Raw genomic sequence first — 15428 nt, 5'->3', positions numbered from 1 at the left:
GGCCCTTGGCTGAAACTTTCTCCGGGCCGCGCAACACGCACTTTCCGCCGGACGCCGGTCCCAAAGCGCCACCCCGGACCACCACAAGGCAACAGCCACCATCCCCAAGCGCCACCCCCGACCGAAACAAGTCGACGGCCACCAGGCGACCACCACCACCATCCCCAAGCGCCACCCCCGACCGCCACCAGGCGACAGCCACCATCCCCAAGCGCCACCCCCGACCGCCACCAGGCGACAGCCACCATCCCCAAGCGCCACCCCCGACCGCCACAAGGCGACCGCCACCATCCCCAAGCGCCACCCCCCGACCGCCACCCCCCGACCGCCACAAGGCGACCGCCACCATCCCCAAGCGCCACCCCCCGACCGCCACCCCCCGACCGCCACAAGGCGACCGCCACAAGGCGACCGCCACCATCCCCAAGCGCCACCCCCCGACCGCCACCCCCCGACCGCCACAAGGCGACCGCCACAAGGCGACCGCCACAAGGCGACCGCCACCATCCCCAAGCGCCACCCCCCGACCGCCACCCCCCGACCGCCACAAGGCGACCGCCACAAGGCGACCGCCACAAGGCGACCGCCACAAGGCGACCGCCACCATCCCCAAGCGCCACCCCCCGACCGCCACCCCCCGACCGCCACAAGGCGACCGCCACAAGGCGACCGCCACCATCCCCAAGCGCCACCCCCCGACCGCCACCCCCCGACCGCCACAAGGCGACCGCCACCATCCCCAAGCGCCACCCCCCGACCGCCACCCCCCGACCGCCACCAGCCGACTGCCACCAGCCGACCGCCACCAGCCGACCGCCACCAGCCGTTCGCGGTGTGCGCCTCCGGCGCCACCGGTCCCAAGCACCATCCCCAAGCACCATCCCCGACCGCCACCCCCCGACCGCCACCCCCCGACCGCCACAAGGCGACCGCCACCAGCCGACCGCCACCAGCCGACCGCCACCAGCCGACCGCCACCAGCCGTTCGCGGTGTGCGCCTCCGGCGCCACCGGTCCCCAAGCACCATCCCCAAGCACCATCCCCGACCGCCACCCCCCGACCGCCACCCCCCGACCGCCACCCAGCGACCGCCACCCGCCGTTCGCGGTGTGCGCCGTTATCCGCCTCTCGGTGGTCCTTGCCGGGCGTGGGTCGGCGTCCGCTGTCGGTAGGTGACGGGACCATTATTGGCCCGCGGACCAGCCGGCGGGGCTCTCTTGAGAGTTTACCCGCCTTCGCTGGTTCCCTGGTCGGCCACGAGTAGCGAGAATTCGGCCTCTTCGCCCGGAGCGCGGAGCGACTTTTGCGAAAATGCACTAAGTGCCAAAGCCCATTCATTTACAACGGCGTGTCCGCCAGAGGGCGCATTTCCCGCCGCGGACCGGCCGGCGGGGCTCGTCGGAGAGCGTATCCGCCTCTCGGTGGTTCTTACCGGGCGTGGGACGGCGTCCGCTGTGGGTACGTTACGGGACCACGTTCGGCCCGCGGACCAGCCGGCGGGGCTCTCTTGAAAGCTTACCCGCCTTCGCTGGTTCCCCGGTCGGCCGCGAGTGGCGAGAATTCGGCCTCTTCACCTGGAGCGCGGAGCGACTTTTGCGAAAATTTTTCTAAGTGCCAAGGGCTCTCGCGCCGCGATGCGTCCGCCTCTGCTGGTTCCCTGGTCGGCCACGAGTGGCGAGAATTCGGCCTCTTCACCTGGAGCGCGGAGCGACTTTTGCCAATTTTTTTCTAAGTGCCAAGGGCTCTTGCGCCGCGATGCGTCCGCCTCTGCTGGTTCCCCGGTCGGCCGCGAGTGGCGAGAATTCGGCCTCTTCACCCGGAGCGACTTTTGCCAATTTTTTTCTAAGTGCCAAGGGCTCTCGCGCCGCGATGCGTCCGCCTCTGCTGGTTCCCCGGTCGGCCGCGAGTGGCGAGAATTCGGCCTCTTCACCTGGAGCACGGAGCAACTTTTGCCAAATTTTTTCTAAGTGCCAAGGGCTCTCGCGCCGCGATGCGTCCGCCTCTGCTGGTTCCCCGGTCGGCCGCGAGTGGCGAGAATTCGGCCTCTTCACCCGGAGCCCGGGCCGACTCCCGCCGATACGATCACATCATGATCCAATAGCGAGTGTCGTATAACTATAACATGATGTACAAAATAAATATATAAATATTAACATCCCCTATAAACATTAAATATATAAATATTAACATCACCTATAAACATTAAACATATAAATATTAACATCGCCTATAAACATGATGAATACAGTGTTTATAACCGAATGCTCATTTTGTATTATTTGGCTTTAAATGCGATCATATGTAGTATATATCATGTATTTATCCACGAACCGTTAAAGAGATGTCAAGTCAGGCTACCTTAAGAGAGTCATAGTTACTCCCGCCGTTTACCCGCCTCTGTGCGAGAGGCGGTGTAATTTCTCTCCGTGTCCGCTGGAGGGAGGTATTTCCCCGTTACGACCTCCGGGAAGATCACCGGGACGCGGAGAACGCTTAGCCGGGGCGCTGGAAGCCTCGTTCGGCTTATAAAGTGAGGAGGAAAGCACTCGGGGAACCGGCTGGGGGTGCTGGGGAAGTTCAGCGGGCCGCGTAAAACGCTTAGCCGGGGCTCTGGAAGCCTCGTTCGGCTTAAAGAGTGAGGAGGAATGCATCATGAGAACCGGCTGGAGGTGCTTTGGAAGCTCGGCGGGCCGCGTAAAACGCTTAGCCGGGGCTCTGGAAGCCTCCTCGGGGGTCAAGAGTTAGGAGGAAAGCCCCATGAGAACCGGCTGGAGGTGCTCCGGAAGCTCAGCGGGCCGCGTAAAACGCTTAGCCGGGGTGCTGGAAGTCTCCTCGGGCGTCAAGAGTGAGGAGGAAAGCACTCGGGGAACCGGCTGGGGGTGCTGGGGAAGTTCAGCGGGCCGCGTAAAACGCTTAGCCGGGGCTCTGGAAGCCTCGTTCGGCTTAAACAGTGAGGATGGGAGCACCCGGAGAACCGGCTGGAGGTGCTCTGGAAGTCCAGCGGGCCGCGTAAAACGCTTAGCCGGGGCTCTGGAAGCCTCGTTCGGCTTAAACAGTGAGGATGGGAGCACCCGGAGAACCGGCTGGAGGTGCTGTGGAAGTCCAGCGGGCCGCGTAAAACGCTTAGCCGGGGCCCTGGAAGCCTCGTTCGGCTTAAACAGTGAGGAGGAAAGCACTCGGGGAACCGGCTGGAGGTGCTGTGGAGGCTCGGCGGGCCGCGTAAAACGCTTAGCCGGGGCTCTGGAAGCCTCGTTCGGCTTAGAATGTGAGGAGGAATGCATCATGAGAACCGGCTGGAGGTGCTGTGGAAGCTCGGCGGGCCGCGTAAAACGCTTAGCCGGGGCGCTGGAAGCCTCGTTCGGCTTAGAAAGTGAGGAGGAATGCACCCGGGGAACCGGCTGGAGGTGCGGTGGAAGCTCAGCGGGCCGCGTAAAACGCTTAGCCGGGGCTCTGGAAGCCTCCTCGGGCGTCAAGAGTTAGGAGGAAAGCATCATGAGAACCGGCTGGAGGTGCGGTGGAAGCTCAGCGGGCCGCGTAAAACGCTTAGCCGAGGCTCTGGAAGCCTCCTCGGGCGTCAAGAGTTAGGAGGAAAGCCTCATGGGAACCGGCTGGAGGTGCGGTGGAAGCTCAGCGGGCCGCGTAAAACGCTTAGCCGGGGTGCTGGAAGTCTCCTCGGGGGTCAAGGGTTAGTAGAAAAAGCACCCCCGAGAACCGGCCGGGTCCTCCACGAACCGTGAAAAAGATGTCGAGTGCCGCTACCTTAAGAGAGTCATAGTTACTCCCGCCGTTTGGCCGAAGGTGTATTTACTCGCCGTGTCCGCTGGAGGGAGGTATTTCCCCGCTCCAACGTCAACGGCGGCTTCCGAACGTCTCCCCGAGCGCTCGGAAGTCCGCGCGGGGGGGAGAAGCGGGCCGTGCGAGGTTCCGGGTGGAGCTGGACCGTCACCGGGTCCGCTCGTCGTGCGCGCCGGCCGCTGGAAGTCGAATAAAGCTCCGCGATCTCATCCGCGGTGCTTGTAAACAGCCGATCCGCTGGGCTGGAGCTATTTTGGGCCACTTGGCGCGCGCACGGTCTCCCGGATGGTGCCGGGTGGAGTGCGTGAGCGCACCGGCCGCTGGAAGTCGCATAAAGCTCCGCGATCTCATCCGCGGAGCTTGTAAAGTGCAGATCCGGTCGGCTAGGAGCTATTTTGGGCCACTTGGCGCGTGCGCACGGCCTCCCGGAGGTGCCGGGTGGAGTGCGCGAGCGCACCGGCCGCTGGAAGTCGGATGAAGCTCCGCGATCTCATCCGCGGAGCTTGTAAAGTGCAGATCCGGTCGGCTAGGAGCTATTTTCGGCCACTTGCGCATGCGCACGGCCTCCCGGAGGTCCCGGGCGGCGTGCGTAAGCCCACCGGCCGCTGGAAGTCGAATAATGCTCCGCGATCTCATCCGCGGTGCTCACAAACAGCCGATCCGGTCGGCTAGGAGCTATTTTCGGCCACTTGCGCATGCGCACGGCCTCCCGGAGGTTCCGGGCGGCGTGCGTAAGCGCACGGGCCGCTGGAAGTCGAATAATGCTCCGCGATCTCATCCGCGGTGCTTACAACTAGCCGATCCGGTCGGCCTGGAGCTATTTTCGGCCACTTGGCCCGCGCGCACGGCCTCCCGGCTGTCCCGGTGGTCCCGGTCGCCTCCGCGGACGGTTAAAAAAAATCTCAAGTGAGCCTACCTTAAGAGAGTGATTGTTACTCCCGCATTTTGGCTACTCAAAGTGCCATCAGACGCGCAGCAACGCGAGTGTGCGCTAAGTGCGAGAGCTGGCGTATTTACCCGCCGTGTCCGCTAGAGGGAGGTAATTCCCCGTTACAAGCTCCGGGAAGATCAGCGGGACGCGGAGAACGCTTAGCCGGGGTGCTGGAAGCCTCGTTCGGCTTAGAAAGTGAGGCGGAAAGCACTCGGGGAACCGGCTGGAGGTGCTCTGGAAGTTCAGCGGGCCGCGCAAAACGCTTAGCCGGGGCTGTGGAAGCCTCCTTCGGCTTAGAAAATGAGGCGGAAAGCCTCATGAGAACCGGCTGGAGGTGCGGTGGGAGCTCAGCGGGCCGCGTAAAACGCTTAGCCGAGGCTCTGGAAGCCTCCTCGGGCGTCAAGAGTGAGGAGGAAAGCACCCGGAGAATGACATTTTGATATGATTTGACTATAAATGCGATCATATGTAGTATATATCATATATTTATCCACGAACCGTTCAAAAAAAATCTCAAGTGAGCCTACCTTAAGAGAGTGACAGTTACTCCCGCCGTTTGGCCGCTCAGAGTGCCACCAGACGCGCAGCAACGCGAGTGTGCGCTAAGTGCGAGAGGTGGCGTATTTACCCGCCGTGTCCGCTGGAGGGAGGTAATTCCCCGTTACAAGCTCCGGGAAGATCAGCGGGACGCGGAGAACGCTTAGCCGGGGCTCTGGAAGCCTCGTTCGGCTTATAAAGTGAGGAGGAAAGCACCCGGGGAACCGGCTGGAGGTGCTCTGGAAGTTCAGCGGGCCGCGTAAAACGCTTAGCCGGGGCTCTGGAAGCCTCGTTCGGCTTAAACAGTGAGGAGGAAAGCAGCCGTGGAACCGGCTGGAAGTGCTGTGGAGGCTCGGCGGGCCGCGTAAAATGCTTAACCGGGGCTCTGGAAGCCTCGTTCGGCTTAAGAAGCGAGGAGGAATGCACCATGAAGACCGGCTGGAGGTCTTCTGGAAGCACAGCGGGCCGTGTAAGACGCTTAGCCGGGGTGCTGGAAGCCTGGCCCGGCTGGGAGAGTGAGGAGGAAAGCACCATGAGGACCGTCTGGAGGTCTTCTGGAAGCACAGCGGGCCGTGGAGAACGCTTAGCCGGGGTGCTGGAAGCCTGGGCCAGCTGGGAGAGTGAGGAGGAAAGCACCATGAGGACCGTCTGGAGGTCTTCTGGAAGCACAGCGGGCCGTGGAGAACGCTTAGCCGAGGTGCTGGAAGTCGAGTAAGGCTCTGCCATCTCGTCCAAGGTGCTTATAAAGTGCATGTCCGCTCGGCTGGAGGTATTTCCGGCCACCCGGCGCGTGTGCACGGTCTCTGGGTGGCTCCGGGCCGGCTAGAATTCCGGGCCGCGACTGCCAACTCGCGGGACCCTAAATGGCCCGCGGACCAGCCGGCGGGACCTCGGTGACCACCCATCCGCCTCGCGGTGGTCCCCGGCCGGCTAGAATTCCGGACCGCGATCGCTAACTCGCGGGACCCTAAATGGCCCGCGGACCAGCCGGCGGGACGTCGGTGACCACCCATCCGCCTCGCGGTGGTCCCCGGCCGGCTAGAATTCCGGACCGCGATCGGTAACTCGCGGGACCCTAAATGGCCCGCGGACCAGCCGGCGGGACCTCGGTGACCACCCATCCGCCTCGCGGTGGTCCCCGGCCGGCTAGAATTCCGGACCGCGATCGGTACCTCGCGGGACCCTAAATGGCCCGCGGACCAGCCGGCGGGACGTCGGTGACCACCCATCCGCCTCGCGGTGGTCCCCGGCCGGGTAGAATTCCGGACCGCGATCGGTACCTCGCGGGACCCTAAATGGCCCGCGGACCAGCCGGCGGGACCTCGGTGACCACCCATCCGCCTCGCGGTGGTCCCCGGCCGGCTAGAATTCCGGACCGCGATCGGTACCTCGCGGGACCCTAAATGGCCCGCGGACCAGCCGGCGGGACCTCGGTGAAGACCCATCCGCCTCGCGGTGGTCCCCGGCCGGCTAGAATTCCGGGCCGCGATCGGTACCGCGCGGGACCCTAAATGGCCCGCGGACCAGCCGGCGGGACCTCGGTGACCACCCATCCGCCTTCGCTGGTTCCCAAGTCGGCTAGAATTCCGGACCGCGATCGCTAACTCGCGGGACCCTAAATGGCCCGCGGACCAGCCGGCGGGACGTCGGTGACCACCCATCCGCCTCTCGGTGGTCCCCGGCCGGCTAGAATTCCGGACCGCGATCGGTAACTCGCGGGACCCTAAATGGCCCGCGGACCAGCCGGCGGGACCTCGGTGACCACCCATCCGCCTCGCGGTGGTCCCTGGCCGGCTAGAATTCCGGACCGCGATCGGTAACTCGCGGGACCCTAAATGGCCCGCGGACCAGCCGGCGGGACCTCGGTGACCACCCATCCGCCTTCGCTGGTTCCCAAGTCGGCTAGAATTCCGGACCGCGATCGCTAACTTGCGGGACCCTAAATGGCCCGCGGACCAGCCGGCGGGACCCACTTGACTTCCTATCCGCCTTCGCTGGTTCCCAAGTCGGCTAGAATTCCGGACCGCGATCGCTAACTCGCGGGACCCTAAATGGCCCGCGGACCATCCGGCGGGACCTCGGTGACCACCCATCCGCCTTCGCTGGTTCCCAAGTCGGCTAGAATTCCGGACCGCGATCGCTAACTCGCGGGACCCTAAATGGCCCGCGGACCAGCCGGCGGGACCTCGGTGACCACCCATCCGCCTCGCGGTGGTCCCTGGCCGGCTAGAATTCCGGACCGCGATCGGTAACTCGCGGGACCCTAAATGGCCCGCGGACCAGCCGGCGGGACCTCGGTGACCACCCATCCGCCTTCGCTGGTTCCCAAGTCGGCTAGAATTCCGGACCGCGATCGCTAACTTGCGGGACCCTAAATGGCCCGCGGACCAGCCGGCGGGACCCACTTGACTTCCTATCCGCCTTCGCTGGTTCCCAAGTCGGCTAGAATTCCGGACCGCGATCGCTAACTCGCGGGACCCTAAATGGCCCGCGGACCATCCGGCGGGACCTCGGTGACCACCCATCCGCCTTCGCTGGTTCCCAAGTCGGCTAGAATTCCGGACCGCGATCGCTAACTCGCGGGACCCTAAATGGCCCGCGGACCAGCCGGCGGGACCTCGGTGACCACCCATCCGCCTCGCGGTGGTCCCTGGCCGGCTAGAATTCCGGACCGCGATCGGTAACTCGCGGGACCCTAAATGGCCCGCGGACCAGCCGGCGGGACCTCGGTGACCACCCATCCGCCTTCGCTGGTTCCCAAGTCGGCTAGAATTCCGGACCGCGATCGCTAACTTGCGGGACCCTAAATGGCCCGCGGACCAGCCGGCGGGACCCACTTGACTTCCTATCCGCCTTCGCTGGTTCCCAAGTCGGCTAGAATTCCGGACCGCGATCGCTAACTCGCGGGACCCTAAATGGCCCGCGGACCAGCCGGCGGGACCTCGGTGACCACCCATCCGCCTTCGCTGGTTCCCAAGTCGGCTAGAATTCCGGACCGCGATCGCTAACTTGCGGGACCCTAAATGGCCCGCGGACCAGCCGGCGGGACCCACTTGACTTCCTATCCGCCTTCGCTGGTTCCCAAGTCGGCTAGAATTCCGGACCGCGATCGCTAACTCGCGGGACCCTAAATGGCCCGCGGACCATCCGGCGGGACCTCGGTGACCACCCATCCGCCTTCGCTGGTTCCCAAGTCGGCTAGAATTCCGGACCGCGATCGCTAACTCGCGGGACCCTAAATGGCCCGCGGACCAGCCGGCGGGACCTCGGTGACCACCCATCCGCCTCGCGGTGGTCCCTGGCCGGCTAGAATTCCGGACCGCGATCGGTAACTCGCGGGACCCTAAATGGCCCGCGGACCAGCCGGCGGGACCTCGGTGACCACCCATCCGCCTTCGCTGGTTCCCAAGTCGGCTAGAATTCCGGACCGCGATCGCTAACTTGCGGGACCCTAAATGGCCCGCGGACCAGCCGGCGGGACCCACTTGACTTCCTATCCGCCTTCGCTGGTTCCCAAGTCGGCTAGAATTCCGGACCGCGATCGCTAACTCGCGGGACCCTAAATGGCCCGCGGACCAGCCGGCGGGACCTCGGTGACCACCCATCCGCCTTCGCTGGTTCCCAAGTCGGCTAGAATTCCGGACCGCGATCGCTAACTCGCGGGACCGCAATTGGCCCGCGGACCAGCCGGCGGGACGCGCTTGACTTCCTATCCGCCTTCGCTGGTTCCCAAGTCGGCCACAAATTACGATTATTCGGCCTCTCGCTCTGGAAGTGCCATCGGCACTTGCTCGGAAAAGTGTCCGCCTCTTCTGGTTCCCTAGGTCGGCCGCCAAATGCGAAAAATCGGCCTCTACCCCGTTTGGGTACCAGGGGTAGGGTGCAGTACCAACTTTGGTCTTCAGGTGCGCCAGAGCGCGATGGTTGGTCCCACTAGTCAGCGTACTCATCGACGGTTTACTCCCCTTTCGCAAAATATAGTGGGCACGTATGTGCAGGACTGTTTATTTTTATTTTGAAAAATTTTCTAAGTGCCAGCGGACGCTGGCACACGACGTGTCCGAGCCACGATGGTGCCCAGGCCGGACAGCGACGGCGAAAAAGCCCATTCTGGAAGTTTCGAATATGCCAACGGCAAAAGCGGCGTGATGTGTCCGCCTCGGCTGGTTCTCCGGCCGGCCAGAAAAAGTGAAAATTCGGCCTCTCGCTCTGGAGGTCCGACGAACTTTGGCGAATATTTTCTAAGTGCCAACGGGTGTTACACCGTAATGTGTCCGACGCGGCTGGTTCCTCCGGTCGGCCAGAAAAAGTGAAAATTCGGCCTCTTCGCCTGGAAGTCCGGCCGACTTGGGCGAATATTTTCTAAGTGCCAACGGGTGTTGCGCCGAAATGTGTCCGACTCGGCTGGTTCCCCGAGTCGGCCCGAACGAGCGAAAATTCGGCCTCTTCGCCTGGAAGTCCGACGAACTTTGGCGAATATTTTCTAAGTGCCAACGGGTGTTCGGCCGTAATGTGTCCGACTCGGCTGGTTCCCCGAGTCGGCCCGAACGAGCGAAAATTCGGCCTCTTCGCCTGGAGGTCCAACGAACTTTGGCGAATATTTTCTAAGTGCCAACGGGTGTTACACCGTAATGTGTCCGACTCGGCTGGTTCCCCGAGTCGGTCAGAAAAAGTGAAAATTCAGGCTCTTCGCCTGGAAGTCCGGCCGACTTTGGCGAATATTTTCTAAGTGCCAACGGGTTTTCGGCCGTAATGTGTCCGACTCGGCTGGTTCCCCGAGTCGGCCCGAACGAGCGAAAATTCAGCCTCTTCGCCTGGAAGTCCGGCCGACTTTGGCGAATATTTTCTAAGTGCCAACGGGTGTTCGGCCGTAACGTGTCCGACTCGGCTGGTTCCCCGAGTCGGCCCGAACGAGTGAAAATTCGGCCTCTTGCTCTGGAAGTCCTGCCAATTTGAGCGAATATTTTCTAAGTGCCATCGGGTCTTGCCCGGAAAAGTGTCCGACTCGGCTGGTTCCCTAGTTCGGCCACATAATGTGAAAATTCGGCCTCTTGCTCTGGAAGTCCTGCCAACTTGAGCGAATATTTTCTAAGTGCCATCGGGTCTTGCCCGGAAAAGTGTCCGACTCGGCTGGTTCCCCGAGTCGGCCCGAACGAGCGAAAATTCGGCCTCTTGCTCTGGAAGTCCTGCCAACTTGAGCGAATATTTTCTAAGTGCCATCGGGTCTTGCCCGGAAAAGTGTCCGACTCGGCTGGTTCCCCGAGTCGGCCCGAACGAGCGAAAATTCGGCCTCTTGCTCTGGAAGTCCTGCCAACTTGAGCGAATATTTTCTAAGTGCCATCGGGTCTTGCCCGGAAAAGTGTCCGACTCGGCTGGTTCCCCGAGTCGGCCACGGAATGTGAAAATTCGGCCTCTTGCTCTGGAAGTCCTGCCAACTTGAGCGAATATTTTCTAAGTGCCATCGGGTCTTGCCCGGAAAAGTGTCCGACTCGGCTGGTTCCCCGAGTCGGCCCGAACGAGCGAAAATTCGGCCTCTTGCTCTGGAAGTCCTGCCAACTTGAGCGAATATTTTCTAAGTGCCATCGGGTCTTGCCCGGAAAAGTGTCCGACTCGGCTGGTTCCCTAGTTCGGCCACATAATGTGAAAATTCGGCCTCTTGCTCTGGAAGTCCTGCCAACTTGAGCGAATATTTTCTAAGTGCCATCGGGTCTTGCCCGGAAAAGTGTCCGACTCGTCTGGTTCCCCGAGTCGGCCCGAACGAGCGAAAATTCGGCCTCTTGCTCTGGAAGTCCTGCCAACTTGAGCGAATATTTTCTAAGTGCCATCGGGTCTTGCCCGGAAAAGTGTCCGACTCGGCTGGTTCCCCGAGTCGGCCACGGAATGTGAAAATTCGGCCTCTTGCTCTGGAAGTCCTGCCAACTTGAGCGAATATTTTCTAAGTGCCATCGGGTCTTGCCCGGAAAAGTGTCCGACTCGGCTGGTTCCCCGAGTCGGCCCGAACGAGCGAAAATTCGGCCTCTTGCTCTGGAAGTCCTGCCAACTTGAGCGAATATTTTCTAAGTGCCATCGGGTCTTGCCCGGAAAAGTGTCCGACTCGGCTGGTTCCCTAGTTCGGCCACATAATGTGAAAATTCGGCCTCTTGCTCTGGAAGTCCTGCCAACTTGAGCGAATATTTTCTAAGTGCCATCGGGTCTTGCCCGGAAAAGTGTCCGACTCGTCTGGTTCCCCGAGTCGGCCCGAACGAGCGAAAATTCGGCCTCTTGCTCTGGAAGTCCTGCCAACTTGAGCGAATATTTTCTAAGTGCCATCGGGTCTTGCCCGGAAAAGTGTCCGACTCGGCTGGTTCCCCGAGTCGGCCACGGAATGTGAAAATTCGGCCTCTCGCTCTGGAAGTCCTGCCAACTTGAGCGAATATTTTCTAAGTGCCATCGGGTCTTGCCCGGAAAAGTGTCCGACTCGGCTGGTTCCCCGAGTCGGCCCGAACGAGCGAAAATTCGGCCTCTCGCTCTGGAAGTCCTGCCAACTTGAGCGAATATTTTCTAAGTGCCATCGGGTCTCTCCCGGAAAAGTGTCCGACTCGTCCGGTTCCCTAGTTCGGCCACATAATGTGAAAATTCGGCCTCTTGCTCTGGAAGGTCCTGCCAACTTGAGCGAAAATTTTCTAAGTGCCATCGGGTCTCTCCCGGAAAAGTGTCCGACTCGTCCGGTTCCCTAGTTCGGCCACATAATGTGAAAATTCGGCCTCTTGCTCTGGAAGTCCTGCCAACTTGAGCGAATATTTTCCAAGTGCCATCGGGTCTCTCCCGGAAAAGTGTCCGCCTCGTCCGGTTCCCTAGTTCGGCCACGGAATGTGAAAATTCGGCCTCTCTGAGGTACCAGGGGTACGCATTTAGGTACCAGGGGTAGTCGCTGAGGTACCAGGGGTATGCATTTAGGTACCAGGGGAGACCACTACGGTCTGTTGGTCCCCCTAGTTAGTGTACTCATCGGTTTACTCCCCTTTCGCAAAATATAGTCGGCACGTATGTGCAGGACTGTTTATTTTTATTTTGAAAAATGTTCTAAGTGCCAACGGAAGCTGGCACACGAACTGTCCGAGCCACGATGGTGCCCAGGCCGGACAGCGACGGCGAAAAAGCCGATGTGTGTTTGATGGAAGTTTCGAATATTTTCAAAGTGCCAACGGCACTTGCGGGGTGATGTGTCCGCCTCGTCTGGTTCCCCAGGTCGGCCAGAAAAAGTGAAAATTCGGCCTCTTCTCCTGGAAGTCCGGCCAAGTTTGGCGAATATTTTCAAAGTGCCAACGGCACTTGCGGGGTGATGTGTCCGCCTCGTCTGGTTCCCCAGGTCGGCCAGAACAAGTGAAAATTCGGCCTCTTCTCCTGGAAGTCCGGCCAAGTTTGGCGAATATTTTCAAAGTGCCAACGGCACTTGCGGGGTGATGTGTCCGCCTCGTCTGGTTCCCCAGGTCGGCCAGAACAAGTGAAAATTCGGCCTCTTCTCCTGGAAGTCCGGCCAAGTTTGGCGAATATTTTCAAAGTGCCAACGGCACTTGCGGGGTGATGTGTCCGCCTCGTCTGGTTCCCCATAACGGCCAGAACAAGTGAAAATTCGGCCTCTTCTCCTGGAAGTCTGGCCAAGTTTGGCGAATATTTTCAAAGTGCCAACGGCACTTGCGGGGTGATGTGTCCGCCTCGTCTGGTTCCCCATAACGGCCAGAACAAGTGAAAATTCGGCCTCTTCTCCTGGAAGTCTGGCCAAGTTTGGCGAATATTTTCAAAGTGCCAACGGCACTTGCGGGGTGATGTGTCCGCCTCGTCTGGTTCCCCATAACGGCCAGAACAAGTGAAAATTCGGCCTCTTCTCCTGGAAGTCTGGCCAAGTTTGGCGAATATTTTCTAAGTGCCAACGACTCAACCAGCGTAAAGTGTCCGCCTCGGCTGGTTCCCCACAACGGCCAGAACAAGTGAAAATTCGGCCTCTTCTCCTGGAAGTCTGGCCAAGTTTGGCGAATATTTTCTAAGTGCCAACGACTCAACCAGCGTAAAGTGTCCGCCTCGGCTGGTTCCCCAGGTCGGCCACCAAAAGTGAAAATTCGGCCTCTTCTCCTGGAAGTCTGGCCAAGTTTGGCAAATATTTTCTAAGTGCCAACGACTCGACCAGCGTAAAGTGTCCGCCTCGGCTGGTTCCCCATAACGGCCACCAAAAGTGAAAATTCGGCCTCTTCTCCTGGAAGTCAAGCCAAGTTTGGCAAATATTTTCTAAGTGCCAACGACTCAACAGCCGTAAAGTGTCCGCCTCGGCTGGTTCCCCAGGTCGGCCACCAAAAGTGAAAATTCGGCCTCTTCTCCTGGAAGTCTGGCCAAGTTTGGCGAATATTTTCTAAGTGCCAACGACTCAACCAGCGTAAAGTGTCCGCCTCGGCTGGTTCCCCATAACGGCCACCAAAAGTGAAAATTCGGCCTCTTCTCCTGGAAGTCAAGCCAAGTTTGGCAAATATTTTCTAAGTGCCAACGGCTCTTGAGCCGAAAAGTGTCCGCCTCGGCTGGTTCCCCATAACGGCCATGAAAAGTGAAAATTCGGCCTCTTCTCCTGGAAGTCAAGCCAAGTTTGGCAAATATTTTCTAAGTGCCAACGACTCAACCAGCCTAAAGTGTCCGCCTCGGCTGGTTCCCCAGGTCGGCCACCAAAAGTGAAAATTCGGCCTCTTCTCCTGGAAGTCTGGCCAAGTTTGGCAAATATTTTCTAAGTGCCAACGACTCAACCAGCCTAAAGTGTCCGCCTCGGCTGGTTCCCCAGGTCGGCCACCAAAAGTGAAAATTCGGCCTCTTCTCCTGGAAGTCAAGCCAAGTTTGGCGAATATTTTCTAAGTGCCAACGACTCAACCAGCCTAAAGTGTCCGCCTCGGCTGGTTCCCCAGGTCGGGTACCACAAGTGAAAATTCGGCCTCTTCTCCTGGAAGTCAAGCCAAGTTTGGCGAATATTTTCTAAGTGCCATCGACTCGACCAGCGTAAAGTGTCCGCCTCGGCTGGTTCCCCATAACGGCCCACAAAAGTGAAAATTCGGCCTCTTCTCCTGGAAGTCAAGCCAAGTTTGGCAAATATTTTCTAAGTGCCAACGACTCAACCAGCGTAAAGTGTCCGCCTCGGCTGGTTCCCCATAACGGCCACCAAAAGTGAAAATTCGGCCTCTTCTCCTGGAAGTCTGGCCAAGTTTGGCAAATCTTTTCTAAGTGCCAACGACTCAACCAGCCTAAAGTGTCCGCCTCGGCTGGTTCCCCAGGTCGGCCACCAAAAGTGAAAATTCGGCCTCTTCTCCTGGAAGTCTGGCCAAGTTTGGCAAATATTTTCTAAGTGCCAACGACTCAACCAGCCTAAAGTGTCCGCCTCGGCTGGTTCCCCAGGTCGGCCACCAAAAGTGAAAATTCGGCCTCTTCTCCTGGAAGTCAAGCCAAGTTTGGCGAATATTTTCTAAGTGCCAACGACTCAACCAGCCTAAAGTGTCCGCCTCGGCTGGTTCCCCAGGTCGGCCACCAAAAGTGAAAATTCGGCCTCTTCTCCTGGAAGTCAAGCCAAGTTTGGCAAATATTTTCTAAGTGCCAACGACTCAACCAGCGTAAAGTGTCCGCCTCGGCTGGTTCCCCAGGTTGGCCACCAAAAGTGAAAATTCGGCCTCTTCTCCTGGAAGTCAAGCCAAGTTTGGCAAATATTTTCTAAGTGCCAACGGCTCTTGAGCCGAAAAGTGTCCGCCTCGGCTGGTTCCCCAGGTCGGCCACCAAAAGCGAAAATTCGGCCTCTTCTCCTGGAAGTCAAGCCAAGTTTGGCAAATATTTTCTAAGTGCCAACGGCTCTTGAGCCGAAAAGTGTCCGCCTCGGCTGGTTCCCCAGGTCGGCCACCAAAAGCGAAAATTCGGCCTCTTCTCCTGGAAGTCCTGCCAACTTGTGCGAATTTTTTCTAAGTGCCAACGACTCAACAGCCGTAAAGTGTCCGCCTCGGCTGGTTCCCCATAACGGCCACCAAAAGCGAAAATTCGGCCTCTTGCTCTGGAAGTCCTGCCAACTTGTGCGAATTTTTTCTAAGTGCCAACGACTCAACAGCCGTAAAGTGTCCGCCTCGGCTGGTTCCCCATAACGGCCACCAAAAGCGAAAATTCGGCCTCTGGC

Source organism: Syngnathus floridae, unplaced genomic scaffold, assembly GCF_059516105.1.
Source record: "Syngnathus floridae isolate MCC-2025c unplaced genomic scaffold, RoL_Sflo_1.0 HiC_scaffold_97, whole genome shotgun sequence".
In the NCBI taxonomy this organism is placed as follows: Eukaryota; Metazoa; Chordata; class Actinopteri; order Syngnathiformes; family Syngnathidae; genus Syngnathus; species Syngnathus floridae.
This window is presented reverse-complemented; position numbering follows the sequence as displayed.